Below are 14,040 nucleotides of genomic sequence, written 5' to 3' on the forward strand. Positions count from 1 at the left end.
TGGATATATTGTAAATAAAATATATTACTAAAATTAATTTCACTTGCTTCTTTCCTTCCTTCCTTCTTCCCTCCCTCCATCTTCCTTCCTTCCTCCCTCCCTCCATCTTTCTTCCTTCCTTCCTTCCTTCCTTCCTTCCTTCCTTCCTTCTTTCTAGGGGAATGTGTGAGCTGAGGTTTATTCATACAGTGGAACACTCTACAGCAGTGAAAACAAATTGGATTCTTTGTTTTACAGAAGAAGAGACACAGGCCAGAGAGGTTACCTGAAACAACAAATGCCACTCAGATGGGTAACAGAAAATCTGAATCTTGTGTCCAGGACTCCTGGGATCTTAGTGCTTAAAAACCAAAACCTTTTATTATTTTAAAACAATTTCAAATTTACAGAAAAATTCTGAAAACAGTAAAAAGCACTCCCATATATCCTTTATCCAGATTCACCATTTTTAAAAAAACATTTTGCCACATTTGTTTTGTTATTCTGTTTATATCTAAACATAATTTTTTTCTGAATCATCTATGAATAGATTGCTTATACTATCTACTATCTCTATTGGACTAAGCCTGCTACACTTAGATGCCCTCCTGGTGTGTCTTCAAGTGGTGTCTGATAAAGTCCTCCCTGAGTTGTGTCTTTTTTTTTTTTTTTTTTTTTTTTGGCTGCTCTGGGTCTTAGTTGCAGCACGCAGGCTCTTCATTGCAGCATGTGGGATCTAGTTCCCCAACCAGGGATGGAACCCAGGCCCCCTGCATTGGAAGTGTGACCACCAGGACCACCAGGGAAGTCCCTCCCCCAGTTGTGTCTTGCCTTTGTTTTACAGTCCAGATTCCCTCTCAAAATACAGCACTGTGTTTGCACAGGGCGCCAGCATGATAAATATTTGCAGTATTAAATAACGTTAGGTTAATCATGTATTCACAACTGGTGTAAGGAATTGGAAGGTATTTCTAAATTAGCCCAAGTCCTTTAGAAAAACGACCCAGGGCTGCCTTACTCAGGGTTAAGAAAATGACTACAAAACTATGTTTGTTTTTAAACCTTACTCCCCAGCAAATGTACTGTTGCGTAAACCCTCAGTAAGGCTCAGCCTTGGAACAAGACATAGGGATTGACAACCATGTGTCTCCACCTTGTGGCCATGTCTGGAATCACACATCCTGGATCCCAAGCCCATCTCAGTTGCTCCAGCTGGTCTGTCAATGCAGAAGGAATTCTGTGTTTCCCGGGTCAATGCAGCTGAGAGGGGGAAGGGCCTGAAACAGGGGGAAAGACAGGAAAACTCCTGCTCAGCTTTTCAGTTCCCCCTTTGCAATTCCCACCCCTTGGATGTCATTGTGCTGAAAGAAAAAATTCCTCCTCAACCTTGACTTCACTTGTTCGGTGCCCAATTGCCTTTTTCCAGTTCCTGGATGTTCCCAGCCTGACTTCAGCATGTCAACGGGAAGGGCAGTCATACCACCTGTGACTGATGTAATGGATTTGGGGTCAGACAGAGCAGGTCTTAAATCTCACGTCTGCCCTTACCAGCTCCAGGGTCTGGGGCTGTCATCTGAGGCCACTGAGTCTCTGTTTTCTCATCCAGCGACCACTAGTGGCCCCTCCGTGTTTTCTACCTCGCCAGACTCAGAAGCAAGCTCTTCTTAAAAGGCCCTTTCCACTCTGCGCCCCCTGCCCTCCATGCTGTTTGTTGCCTCTGAGACTCCTTCCAGGTGCCCTTGACCTGGATTCTTGGTGTCTGCAAGTTATTTGTTGCCAATTCTTTGATGTAACACTCTTCCCAGATCTTTTGAATTTGACCCTCAAGACTCTTCCCCTTTCCTTATGGGCTGCAAATCTGGGCCACCTGGGGCAAATGAACCCACAACGCATCCTAAAACCCAGGCCAAGGGCAAACACTCGGTTCCCATGTGTCTGGGGGAAAAGCGTAAAAAGGGCATGACAGTGCTTTCAGGATTGTTGAGAGTCATGTGGATGCACCGAATAGAGGTCTTGAATCAAAAAATATTCTCCGTATATGTGAATTACCTTCCTCCCTCCCTCCCTCCTCCTTCCTTCCTTCCTTTCTTTCCTTCTCTCTCTCTTCCTTCCCTCCTCCCTCCCTCCTTCCCTTCCTCCCACCTTCTCTCCTTCCTTCTTTCCTCCCTCCCTCCCTCCCTCTCTCTTTATCGGTAATTGTTAAGAAGTCTATAAGGCACCACGACCTTTATTTTAATAGTTATAAGAGGGAGGATACCTAGTTGCCCTCTAGAAGTAAAGCTCAACAGCACGTGTTGGTTGATTTCAGTGATGAAATGACCCAGTCGACCTCAGCTGCCTAATGCAAGCTGTAATAACGTGTATTTAATAGTCACATAGGGCTTCCCTGGTGGCGCAGTGGTTGGGAATCTGCCTGCTAATGCAGGGGACACGGGTTCGAGCCCTGGTCTGGGAAGATCCCACATGCCGCGGAGCAGCTGGGCCCGTGAGCCACAATTACTGAGCCTGCGCGTCTGGAGCCTGTGCCCCGCAACGGGAGGGGCCGCGATGGTGAGAGGCCCGCGCACCGCGATGAAGAGCGGTCCCCGCACCGCGATGAAGAGTGGCCCCCACTTGCCGCAACTGGAGAGGGCCCTCGCGCGAACCGAAGACCCAGCACAGCAAAAATAAATAAATAAATAAAAATTAATAGTCACATAACGAAAACAAACTGTAAGGATGGTGGCTGTACCAGCCAGACATGTAACTGTTCAATAAGTAAAGCTCCATGTTGGCATCGATGAGTTAGTGTGCGCAGGTGGATGAATCTGGAAGGCAAGTGAAGAGGAGGGATGACAGGTTATAAAGAAGGAGCAGGGACCTTGGATTGACAAGGGTCTCTGATCACCTAACACTCAGTGCACTGAATTCAAGGTGAAAGTCACCAATGGGACTCACAGATACAGAGAACAAAGTAGTGGTTACCAGTGGGGAATGGGGAAGGGGGAGGGGCAAGAAAGGGGCAGGGGATTAAGAGGTCCAAACTATTATGTGTGAAATAAATAAGCTACAAGGATATATAGTACAGCGCAGGGAATATAGCCATTATTTTATAATAACTGTAAATGGAGTATAACCTTTAAAACTTGTGAATCACTATATTGTACACCTGTAACTTCTATAATATTGTGCATCCACTATACTTCAATAAAAACGTCACCTGCAGAACATCGATCGGCTAAGCTGCTCTTCACTTCCGCAGAGGCGGCGCTGTCCTCACAGTGTGGGACCGGTCGGTGAGAGCATCAGACATGTCCTAAACTTGTCAGATGATCAAACTCATGGGCTGTCTGCTGATCAAAAGGATATGGGGTCAGGAGAAAGGTCTGCATAAAATTCTCTACAAATGTCAGAGAAAGAGCTCTGGGGCTTTGGGGGCTCTTTCCATTCATGTCACAAATGAAGCTGACACAGCGTCATCTTCACTAAGACCAGAGCCGGCCACTCAGCATCTTAGGGACACCTTGGAAGATGTGTGTGTGTGTGTGTGTGTGTGTGTGAGAGAGAGAGAGAGAGGATCAAAAATCCATACATCCATCCTTGGCCATCACGAACCACGTTTTTGAACATGTGTCAGGGTGTATATCTGTGACTGTAGCTGTCAGAAAAAGTCCCCTCGGTGGAAGGGATTGATAGATATTGACAAGTTTCCCTTCAAAAAGGTCTTGCTCTCTTACTTTCTTGTCAAGAATACCTGAGAGCCCATTTCCCTTCACTCTTGCCAATCTTGGATATTTTCAGACCTCTATTTTATTTTCAGTGTGATTGGAGAAAATAGTATCAATTTGCATCCCTTCGTGAGTGAGGTTGAACCCATTTTCACGTTTATTTACCATTTTAAGTTCTTTTCCTGTGGACTACCCATTTGACCACTTGGCCATTGAGTTGTTCACCATTTTCTTATTGAGTTCCTACATGAGCGCTTTGTAAATGAAAGCTCCTTGTCAAATGCCTGCAACATTTCCTCCCCAGTTTGCCATTTCATTCTGAATTTGTTTGGGGTATTTTCATCCAGTGCAGCTTTATGTTTTTATGAGGTCAGATTCCTCCATCTTTAGCTTTATGGCTCATGGGGTCCAGGTCCTTAGATCTTTCCCATTTCAAGATTCTAATAGATTCACCCATTATTCTAAAAGTTTTAGTTTCATTTTATTTTATTATTTTATTTTTTTGGCCACACCTCGTGGCTTGTGGAATCTTAGTTCCCAGACCAGGGATTGAATCCGGGCGCTGGCAGTGAGAGCGCGGAGTCCTAACCACTGGACTGCCAGGGAATTCCCTAGTTTCATTTTGTATTTAAATCTTTCATCCATCTGTAAATTATTTTGGCTTAGAGAGTGACATATGGATAGAACTTCGTTTTTTCTAAGATTCAGCCAGTTATGTCAATGCCATTTATTGAAAAATCTTTCCTTTCCCATGCGTTGTACAAGGTTCTGCTGTGCTCCGTTGGAATCTTAGCGAGTAAGTCAAGCGACTTACCCAGTATTTGAAACCTCTTCTGTTTGGCTCAAAAGTCCATAGCCTTTCCTTCCTGCCTTGATTTTTTGACCACTACTCTTTGTTTTACAAGTGATAGCAAGTTATGAAGGGTCCCACCGCCTGGGATGGGCCCCAGGTCTGAGCTATTTGCATTCCTGCTGCTCTAATTGGATGTGAAGGGTCTTTAAGGGTGAGGTCACACACAGGAGTGGGGGCCTGAAGGTATGTCCTCACGGGGAGGCAGCTGCTTCTGCTGGGTGCTGTCAGGGGGGCCCCAGAGAAATCCCAGACCCCAGCAACTCTCCCGCCCACCTGTCAAATCACCTACATCCCACCTGTGCGGGTGGGAGCTATTTATTTGGATCTTCAACTTTAGCAGACTTTGTTCCTCTGGGGAGACGGGAGCCTCTGGGGCGGGAGGGGTTTGGACAAAGCCCTAGACGAGGCTTAGGATCAGCTGGGGTAGCGGAGGGGATGCCCCTGGACTTTGTGACTTTCCTCTTGAAAAGGTGTAAGGCTTCTAATAGGAAGCCTCTCTCACCTACAGTGATGCAGCCAGCAGTGGGAGTGGAGGGAAAAGACTCTGGAGGGAGAGGCCAGGGATCCAGACCACGGTCCAAAATCCTCGAGAAGGAGGGAGCGAGAGTCTTCTAACACCAGAACCCGGGAAACCGCCACTTTCACCTGGACCCCAGGTCAGGTGCCACCAAGTGCTAAGCCATGTTAGTAAGTGTGGGTAATCGTCACGGTCACTGTGAATGTGCATCCCCGTGAAGTCCCTGAGGGACACACAGCCTCGCATCACTTCCAGCCTGAGGCACATTTCAGCTGGAGTCCCAGGTTGCCCTGACACCCTTGTTGCCCAGAAGCCTTCCACGTGGTTCGAGTGACCCTCACTGCTCAGCCCACGGGATCCCATCCACCCAGTGTGTGGACTCTGCCCACACAAGCAGAGATGCTCGGTGCTCTGGAACAGCCTGGAGAATGCAAGCCTCAGACCCACGCACGCAGGGAGCACAACCCAAGTCCACGTGCCCGAGGGAACAGTCCAAAGTCTACATCAGGAGCTCCTGGTGGAAACTGGCCAGGAAGGTGTGCAAATAGCAGGACATCCTGCCTTCCTGGGACTCTGGCTTAGGGACAAACACCTGCCCCCACCCTTGTCACTGAAGCATCTTTCTTGCTGGGGACACAGCTTTAGGGGGTTGACTTCAGAAGGAGCCACTCTCTACCCACAGATATCTGAGGTAGCAAGTCGTCCAATTTCAAATTCTCTGCCGGCAGAGCAGTACAGCCTGGTCAGTGATTAGAGAGGCCTTGACCAGCTACCAGGAAATGGGCATCCTGTCGTGGCTCAGAATCATGGGAAGTAGGGGCTGGCAGGGGTGGAACAGGTCACGCATCATCCATTTCACAGATGTAAAAACTGAGGCCCAAGGAAGTGAAGGGATGCACCCGAGTCTGCACTGTTTGCACAGAGCCTGGATTCCGGACCAGGCTCTAAATAGACCTCTAAGTAGACCTGAGTCTATCCTTTTTTTTTTTTAATTGAAATATAGTTGATTTACAATGTTGTGCTGTGTACAGCAAAGTGATTCAGTTTTTTTATACACACATATATATTCATTTTTCAGATTTTTTTCCTTTTATTACAGGACACTGAATATAGTTCCCTGTGCTATACAGTAGGATCTTGTTATTTAGCTATTTTATATATAGTGGTGTATATCTGTTAATCCCAAACTCCTCATTTATCCCTCCCCCACCTTTCCCCTTTGGTAACCATAAGTTTGTTTTCTATGTCTGTGAGTCTGTTTCTGTTTTGTAAATAAGTTCATTTGTATTATTTTTAGAGACTCCACATGTAAGTGATATATTTGTCTTAATCTGTCTGACTTACATCACTTAGTATGATAATGTCTGGGTCCACCCATGCTGCTGCAAATGGCATCATTTCATTCTTTATTTAGGGCTGAGTAACATTCCCTGAGTCTATTCTTTGAGCTGAATTCCTTCACCTGTGAAGTGTTGGGAAGGACAGGTGGCATGGGTGGGTAAAAGTGGGGTTTGAGCTGTTAGGATGTGGTGCGTACATGTGTTACAAAACGCTATTACTGACCTATGATGTGAGTTTCCTTCCCTCCCCTGACCGTCTGCTCACAGTGTGGGTGACTCTTCCTGACCTCCCTCAGGGGGCTCTTCTCCTTGCTGCTGAACTTCAGGCTCAGGACAGCGATTTAGTGAGGACACGCAGGGGTGATGCTGAAATGAGATCAAGAGGGTAGGTAGAATTGAATCCAGCAAGGAACCAGAACCTGTGCCGTCAACGTCAGGCGTGAGTGAAATTGCAGCTTGCCCTCCATCTCCTATTGCTGACGATCCTTCAGCTCTACCATCTCCCACCTCCTCTCCCTCCTCCAGTCGTAACTCTTCTTGCCTGTGCACTCAATGCCAGCCCCTGGATGCCAGCTGTTGTACAGTACTACTGTACTTTTCAAGGTACTGTACTGTAAGATGAAAAATGCTTTCTTTTTTGTGTTTGTATTATTTGTGTGAGAAGTATTATAAACCTATTACAGTACAGTACTATATAGCCGATTGTGTTAGTTGGGTACCTAGGCTAACTTTGTTGGACTTACGAACAAAGTGGACTTAAGAACGTGCTCTCGGAACGGAACTCGTTCGTATGTAGGGGACTTACTGTACATTGTAGGATGTGTAGCAGAATCCCCGGCGTCTACCTGGTAGATGCCAGCAGCAGTCCCCAGCCCAAAGACACACCTGTCGTGACAACCAAAATCGTCTCAGACACTGACAGATGGCCCCTTGTTGTCTTGTCCCTGGTTGAGAACCTCTGGTTTAGAGGGTTTGTTTGGCTTATTAAAGTGAAGTCGGGAATTCCCTGGTGGTCCAGTGGTTAGGATTCCATGCTTCCACTGCAGGAGGCCTAGGTTTGATACCTGGTCAGGGAACTAATATCCCCACAAGCTGCTCAGCACAGCCAGAAAAAAATAAATAAATAAAATAAAGTGAAGTCAGGTCATGACATTGGTCCTTTGGGCCTGGCAAACATTCCACGTGTCTTTCTAAACTTCCTCCCTCCCCAGCCCCCAACACTGAGTTTTATTTTAATGTATTTTTTTTTAATTTATTTATTTATTTATTTTTGGCTGCTTTGGGTCTTCATTGTTGCGTGTGGCCTTTCTCTAGTTGTGGCGAAGTGGGGCTACTCTTCATTGCAGTGTGCAGGCTTCTCATTGCGGTGGCTTCTCTTGTTGTGGAGCACGGGCTCTAGGTGCACAGGCTTCAGTAGTTGTGGCACATGGGCTTCAGTAGTTATGGCTCGCGGGCTCAGTAGTTGTGGCTTGTGGGCTCTAGAGTGCAGGCTCAGTACCTGTGGCGCACGGGCTTAGATGCTCCGCGGCATGTGGGATCTTCCCAGACCAGGGCTCGAACCTGTGTCCCCTGCATTGGCAGGTGGATTCCTAACCACTGCGCCACCAGGGAAGTCCCTTTTCTTTTTTTTTAAATTTTATTTATTTATTTTATTTTATTATTTTTGGCTGTGTCAGGTCTTAGTTGGGGCATGTGGGCTCTTCATTGTAGCTTGCGGGCTTCCCTCTAGTTGTGGCGCGTGGGCTTATTTGCCACGCGGCATGTGGGATCTTAGTTCCCCGACCAGGGATCAAACTTGAGTACCCTGGGCTTCCCTGGTGGTGCAGTGGTTGAGAGTCTGCCTGCTAATGCAGGGGACACGGGTTCGAGCCCTGGTCTGGGAAGATCCCACGTGCCGTGGAGCAACTGGGCCTGTGAGCCATAACTACTGAGCCTGCGCGTCTGGAGCCTGTGCTCCGCAACAAGAGAGGCCGCGATAGTGAGAGGCCCGTGCACCGCGATGAAGAGTGGCCCCCGCTTGCCGCAACTAGAGAAAGCCCTCACACAGAAACAAAGACCCAACACAGCCATAAATAAATTAATTAATTAATTAATTTAAAAAAAAAAAACTTGAGTACCCTGCGTTGGAAGGCGGATTTTTTTTTTTTTTAATTATTTGGTCCTACGTTTTATTTTTTTATTTTTTTTTTAAGAAATTCACGTTCTTTTATTTATTTATTTATTTATTTATTTATTTATTTATGACTGTATTGGGTCTTCGCTTCTGCGCGAGGGCTTTCTCTAGCTGCGGCAAGTGGGGACCACTCCTCATCGCAGTGCGTGGGCCTCTCACCATCGTGGCCTCTCCTGTTGTGGAGCACAGGCTCCAGATGCGCAGGCTCAGTAATTGTGGCTCACGGGCCCAGTTGCTCCGTGGCATGTGGGATCTTCCCAGACCAGGGCTCGAACCCGTGTCCCCTGCATTGGCAGGCAGACTCTCAACCACTGCGCCACCAGGGAAGCCCGGAAGGCGGATTCTTAACCACTGGACCACCAGGGAAGTCTCGGCATAACTATGTCTGATACATACAACTGCCTTATTATTTTCTGTATGGTTGAGCCTGTTACATTCCTTCCAGCAGCTTCTCACAGTGCCTGGACCCCCTTGTCCCCATCAGTAACACATGAGTCATCAAAACTCGGTTGGTTTGATACGTAAAAAATGGCATTGTCTTCCACATTTATTTGCTAAGTTATTTAAATTAAACATTTGTATTTTATTATCCACTGAATTTCCTCTTCGTGACTTGCCTCTCTCATCAATTTTCCAAATGGGGTCTTAATGTTTTTTCTTCTATAGACTCTTAATCAAGAGAAATGCTATTAATCCTTTTCTATGTTATTTGTTCTAAATATTTCTCTCATTCTGTTCTTTGTCCTTTCAGTCTTTGTTTATTGGTACATCCAAGTGCTATATTTGCATGCAGTCGAATTCACTACTGACTCTTTCTTGTCGACCGTTAATTTCAAGTTTCGAAAGTGCTCCCTGTCATCCAGGAATTTTATAGAGATTCACTTCCATTTTCTGTTTAAAAAATTATTTGATATCCTAATCTCCCTGAATTTACTTAAATGGAGCACACTGAGGGGTGACACCATAGGATTATGCCTTAACCCTTCCCTTCCCTGCTTACCTTTTTAGTTTTCTATGCCATATGTGAATTTCTTGAGTAGACTAGGTCTGTTTTTAGGCTATTGACTGTGTTCTATTGATATGTTTATCTAGTCTTGTTAGATTTACAAGCTGGTTTCTTTATTATGACCTGGTACTGCTCTACTATCTGACAGGTAATCCTTCCTCATTGCTCATCTTTAAGATATTAGAAATTTTCTCTTCATTTATTCAAATCTCTAGATTATATATACATGTATGCATTCTCCTTTCTCCCAAATGAATTTATAGACTTAACTCAATCAAAGTCAAAGCCAGCAGAGTATTTTAGAATATATATATGTATAATCCACATTTATAAGATGTATATACATATATACAGTATATAAAATGCTATCAAACGGCACTGCATGCTACAGAGAAATTGTTCATGAAAGGAAGTGTCAATCGATATGGCAAACTTCATTGTTGTCTTATTTTAAGATATTGCCACAGACACTCACCTTCAGCAACCACCACCTTAATCAGTCAGCAGCCGTCAACAACAAGGCAAGACCGTCCACTAACAAAAACTTTAAAGTTCGCTGAGGGCTCAGATGATGGTTAGCATTTTTTAGCAATAAAGCATTTTGTAATTAAGGTATGTATGTTGTTTTTTTTAGACATAGAGCAGTTGCACACTTAATAGACTATAGTAGAGTATAAACATAATATTTGCTTTATTGAACCTGCAATAACTCTGAGGTATGCCTGTTCAAGCTTGAGAGATTTGCCTCAAGAGGGAGCAAGAAACGTGGAGTGGGTATATCCATACAAGGTCGGGAAAATGTTCCAGATATTAGCAGGGCCAAAGAAAAATATCTCCAACCTAAAGGCAGCTAGTAAAGATTAGAGGAGGTGATGCTACTTCAATGTGAAAACAACAATGCAAAACTTCAAGGAACATGAGAAATCAAGGAAATGTGACATCACCAAAGCAAACAAGGATCCTCCAGTAACCAAACACAAAAATGGAATTTTGCAATTTAACGGATAAAGAATTTTAAATACCTCTTTTGAGGAAATCAATGAGCTGCAAGAGAACACAGAAAGACAATTCAATGAAGTAAGGAAGACAATACACAAACAAAATGAGAAATTTAATAAATAAATAGAAATCATGAAAAAGAACAAATTCTGAAGCTGAAGAAGTCAATGAATTAAATTTTAAATTGCAATAGAGAGTATCAACTACAGAATAGACCAAACAGAAGATAGAATCAATGAACTGGAGGGTAGGAACTTTGAAATATCCCAGGCAGAAGAGAACTAAGGGGGAACAAAATGAAAAAGAGCAGAGAAAACCTGTGTGATCTATGGGACTCCACCAAAAGAACCAATATCAGAGTCACCGGAGTTCCAGAAGGAGAGAGGGAGGACGGAGCAGAAAGTTTATTTAAAGAAACAATAGCTGAGAATTTCCCAGACCTGGTGAGAATTTTGTACATCCAAGTTCATGAAGCTAACAGATCATCCCATTAATGCAAAATGATCATTTTCAAGACACAATATAATGAAACTGACAAAAATCAAAGACAAAGAGAGAATTCTAAGATCAGCAAGAGTGAAAAAGATTGTAACCTACGAAGGAATCCCTATTAGGCTATCGGTGGATTTCTCAGCAGAATCTCTACTGGCCAGGAGAGAGTGAAATGACATATTCAAAGTGTTGAAAGAAAAAATATTGCCAGCCAAGAATATTCTATCTGGCAAATTACCCTTCAGAAATGATGATAAATAAAGACATTCCCAGACAAAGAAAAGCTGAGGCAGTGCATCACCTCTAGACCTGTCTTATAAGAAATGCCGAAAAGGAATTCTTCAAGGAGAAATGAAAAGATGCTAATTGGTAACATGAAAACACTCAAAAATATACAATACAATTTTGTAGGCTTGAATAAGACTATTTTACTTTTATTTTTTTATTATTTTTATTTTTATTTATTTTTGGCTGTGTTGGGTCTTCGTTGCTGCGTGCAGGCTTTCTCTAGTGGCAGCAAGCGGGGGCTACTCTTTGCTGTGGTATATGGGCTTCTCATTGCGGTGACTTCTCTTGTTGCAGAGCACAAGCTCGTGTGGGCTTTGGTAGTTGTGGCTCACGGGCTCTAGAGCACAGGCTCAGTAGTTGTGGTGCACCGGCTTAGTTGCTCCTTGGCATGTGGGATCTTCCTGGACCAGGGATGGAACGCGTGTCTCCTGCATTAGCAGGCTAATTCTTAACAACGGCACCACCAGGGAAGTCCCAACTACTTTACTTTTAAAGGTATAACCCCAAAGTTTTGACTTACAGTCTTCTTTTCATTCAGTAAAAATCTTTAAAAATTTTTATCGTGATTTTTTTCTTCAATAGTTTGTTGTTTAGACATTTTCTGAGCATGTAGAAATGTTTCAGTTCTGTTTTTGTTATTAATTTCTAACTTAGTTGAATTACATTCAGAGAACATACTCAATGATTTCAATCTTTGGAAAACTTCAGTGACCTATTTTATGGCAGGTCTCTTTAACAGTCAGTTTTTGCAAATGTTCTCTGTGTGCTTTAAAACACATGTTGTTCGAAGTTGTTGGATCAAGTCTTCCACATGCTTCCAGTTGCATTTCAAACTCATGATGAACAGTCACACTGAATGTCTATTGGCTCTATATATGGTCAGAGTTTCTGTGAATGGGTTTGTGTTTAGTTCAGTAAATTTAAACAATTTTTTAATGGAGGTCTGATTTAAGTTATTTCCATTGCTCTGAGTGCCTCTAAGCAAATGATTAGACTGAAAATACTATGCAGGCGAGTGTTGTCCTGGAGCACAGATGGTTTGAGAGAAGAGATAATAGTCATATCAGTTTACTCATTTTTGAACTGCTGCTTGAATCATTTCCATTAGGTTTAATGAAAACCTTACAAGACACCAGAGGGTATACATGGGTGCTGCTCTGTTTATACCTAACCTTTACTTGCTTTTATCTTACAAAATCACTTCTCCCAGGAAGTTTGGAACTGGAATTTACAATTCAGTGGAGAAAAAGGGATCTGGGGGACCTTCAAGATGACAGAGGAGTAAGACGTGGAGATCACCTTCCTCCCCACAAATACATCAGAAATACATCTACGTGTGGAACAGCTCCTACAGAACACCCACTGAACGCTGGCAGAAGACCTCAGACCTCCCAAAAGGCAAGAAACTCCCCACGTACCTGGGTGGGGCAAAAGAAAAAAGAAACAACAGAGACAAAAGAATAAAGACAGGACCTGCACCAGTGGGAGGGAGCTGTGAAGGAGGAAAAGTTTCCACACACTAGGAAGGCCCTTCGCGGGTGGAGACTGCGGGTGGCAGAGGGGGGAAGCTTCGGAGCCGCGGAGGAGAGCGCAGCCACAGGGGTGTGGAGGGCAAAGCGGAGAGATTCCCGCATGGAGGATCGGTGCCGACCAGCGCTCACCAGCCCAAGAGGCTTGTCTGCTCAGCCGCCGGGGCGGGCGGGGGCTGGGAGCTGAGGCTCTCGGGCTTCGGAGGTCAGACCCCAGGGAGAGGACTGGGGTTGGCGGCGTGAACACAGCCTGAAGGGGTTAGTGCACCACGGCTAGCTGGGAGGGAGTCTGGGAAAATGTCTGGAACTGCCTAAGAGGCAAGAGACCATTGTTTCGGGGTGCACGAAGAGGGGGAATTAAGAGCACCGCCTAAACGAGCTCCAGAGACGGCACGAGCCGTGGTTATCAGCGCGGACACCAGAGACGGGCGTGAGACACTAAGGCTGCTGCCGCCGCCACCAAGAAGCCTGTGTGCACATCTTACAGTGCAAGAGTAAAAAAGACTATAACTTACAAAGGAAGCTCCATTAGGCTATCAGCGGATTTCTCAGCAGAAACTCTACAGGCCAGGAGAGAGTGGAATGACATATTCAAAGTGTTGAAAGAAAAATATTGCCAGCTGGGACTTCCCTGATGGGGCAGTGGTTAAGAATCCGCCTGCCAATGCAGGGGAAACGGGTTCGAGCCCTGGTCCGGGAAGATCCCACATGCCGCAGAGCGACTAAGCCCGTGCGCCACAACTACTGAGCCTGCGCTCTAGGGCCCATGTGCCACAGCTACTGAGCCCACGAGCCACAACTACTGAAGCCCACGTGCCTAGAGCCCGTGCTCCGCAACAAGAGAAGCCACCGCAATGAAGAGTAGCCCCTGCTGGCTACAAATAGAGAAAAGCCTGCGCGCAGCAACGAAGACCCAATGCAGCCCAAACTAAATAAATAAATTGATAGAAAAATAATGCCAGCCAAGAATATTCTATCTGGCAGTTAGCCTTCAGAAATAAAGGAGAAATAAAGACAGTCCTTCAAAGAAACCCTGAGGCAGTCCATCACCACTAGATCTGCCTTACGAGAAATGCCAAGAGGAGTTCTTCAAGCTGAAATGAAAAGATTCTAATTAGTAACATGAAAACATATGAAAGTATACTAGTAAAGGTAAA

The sequence above is a fragment of the Balaenoptera musculus genome, chromosome 20 (assembly GCF_009873245.2).
Source record: "Balaenoptera musculus isolate JJ_BM4_2016_0621 chromosome 20, mBalMus1.pri.v3, whole genome shotgun sequence".
NCBI lineage: Eukaryota > Metazoa > Chordata > Mammalia > Artiodactyla > Balaenopteridae > Balaenoptera > Balaenoptera musculus.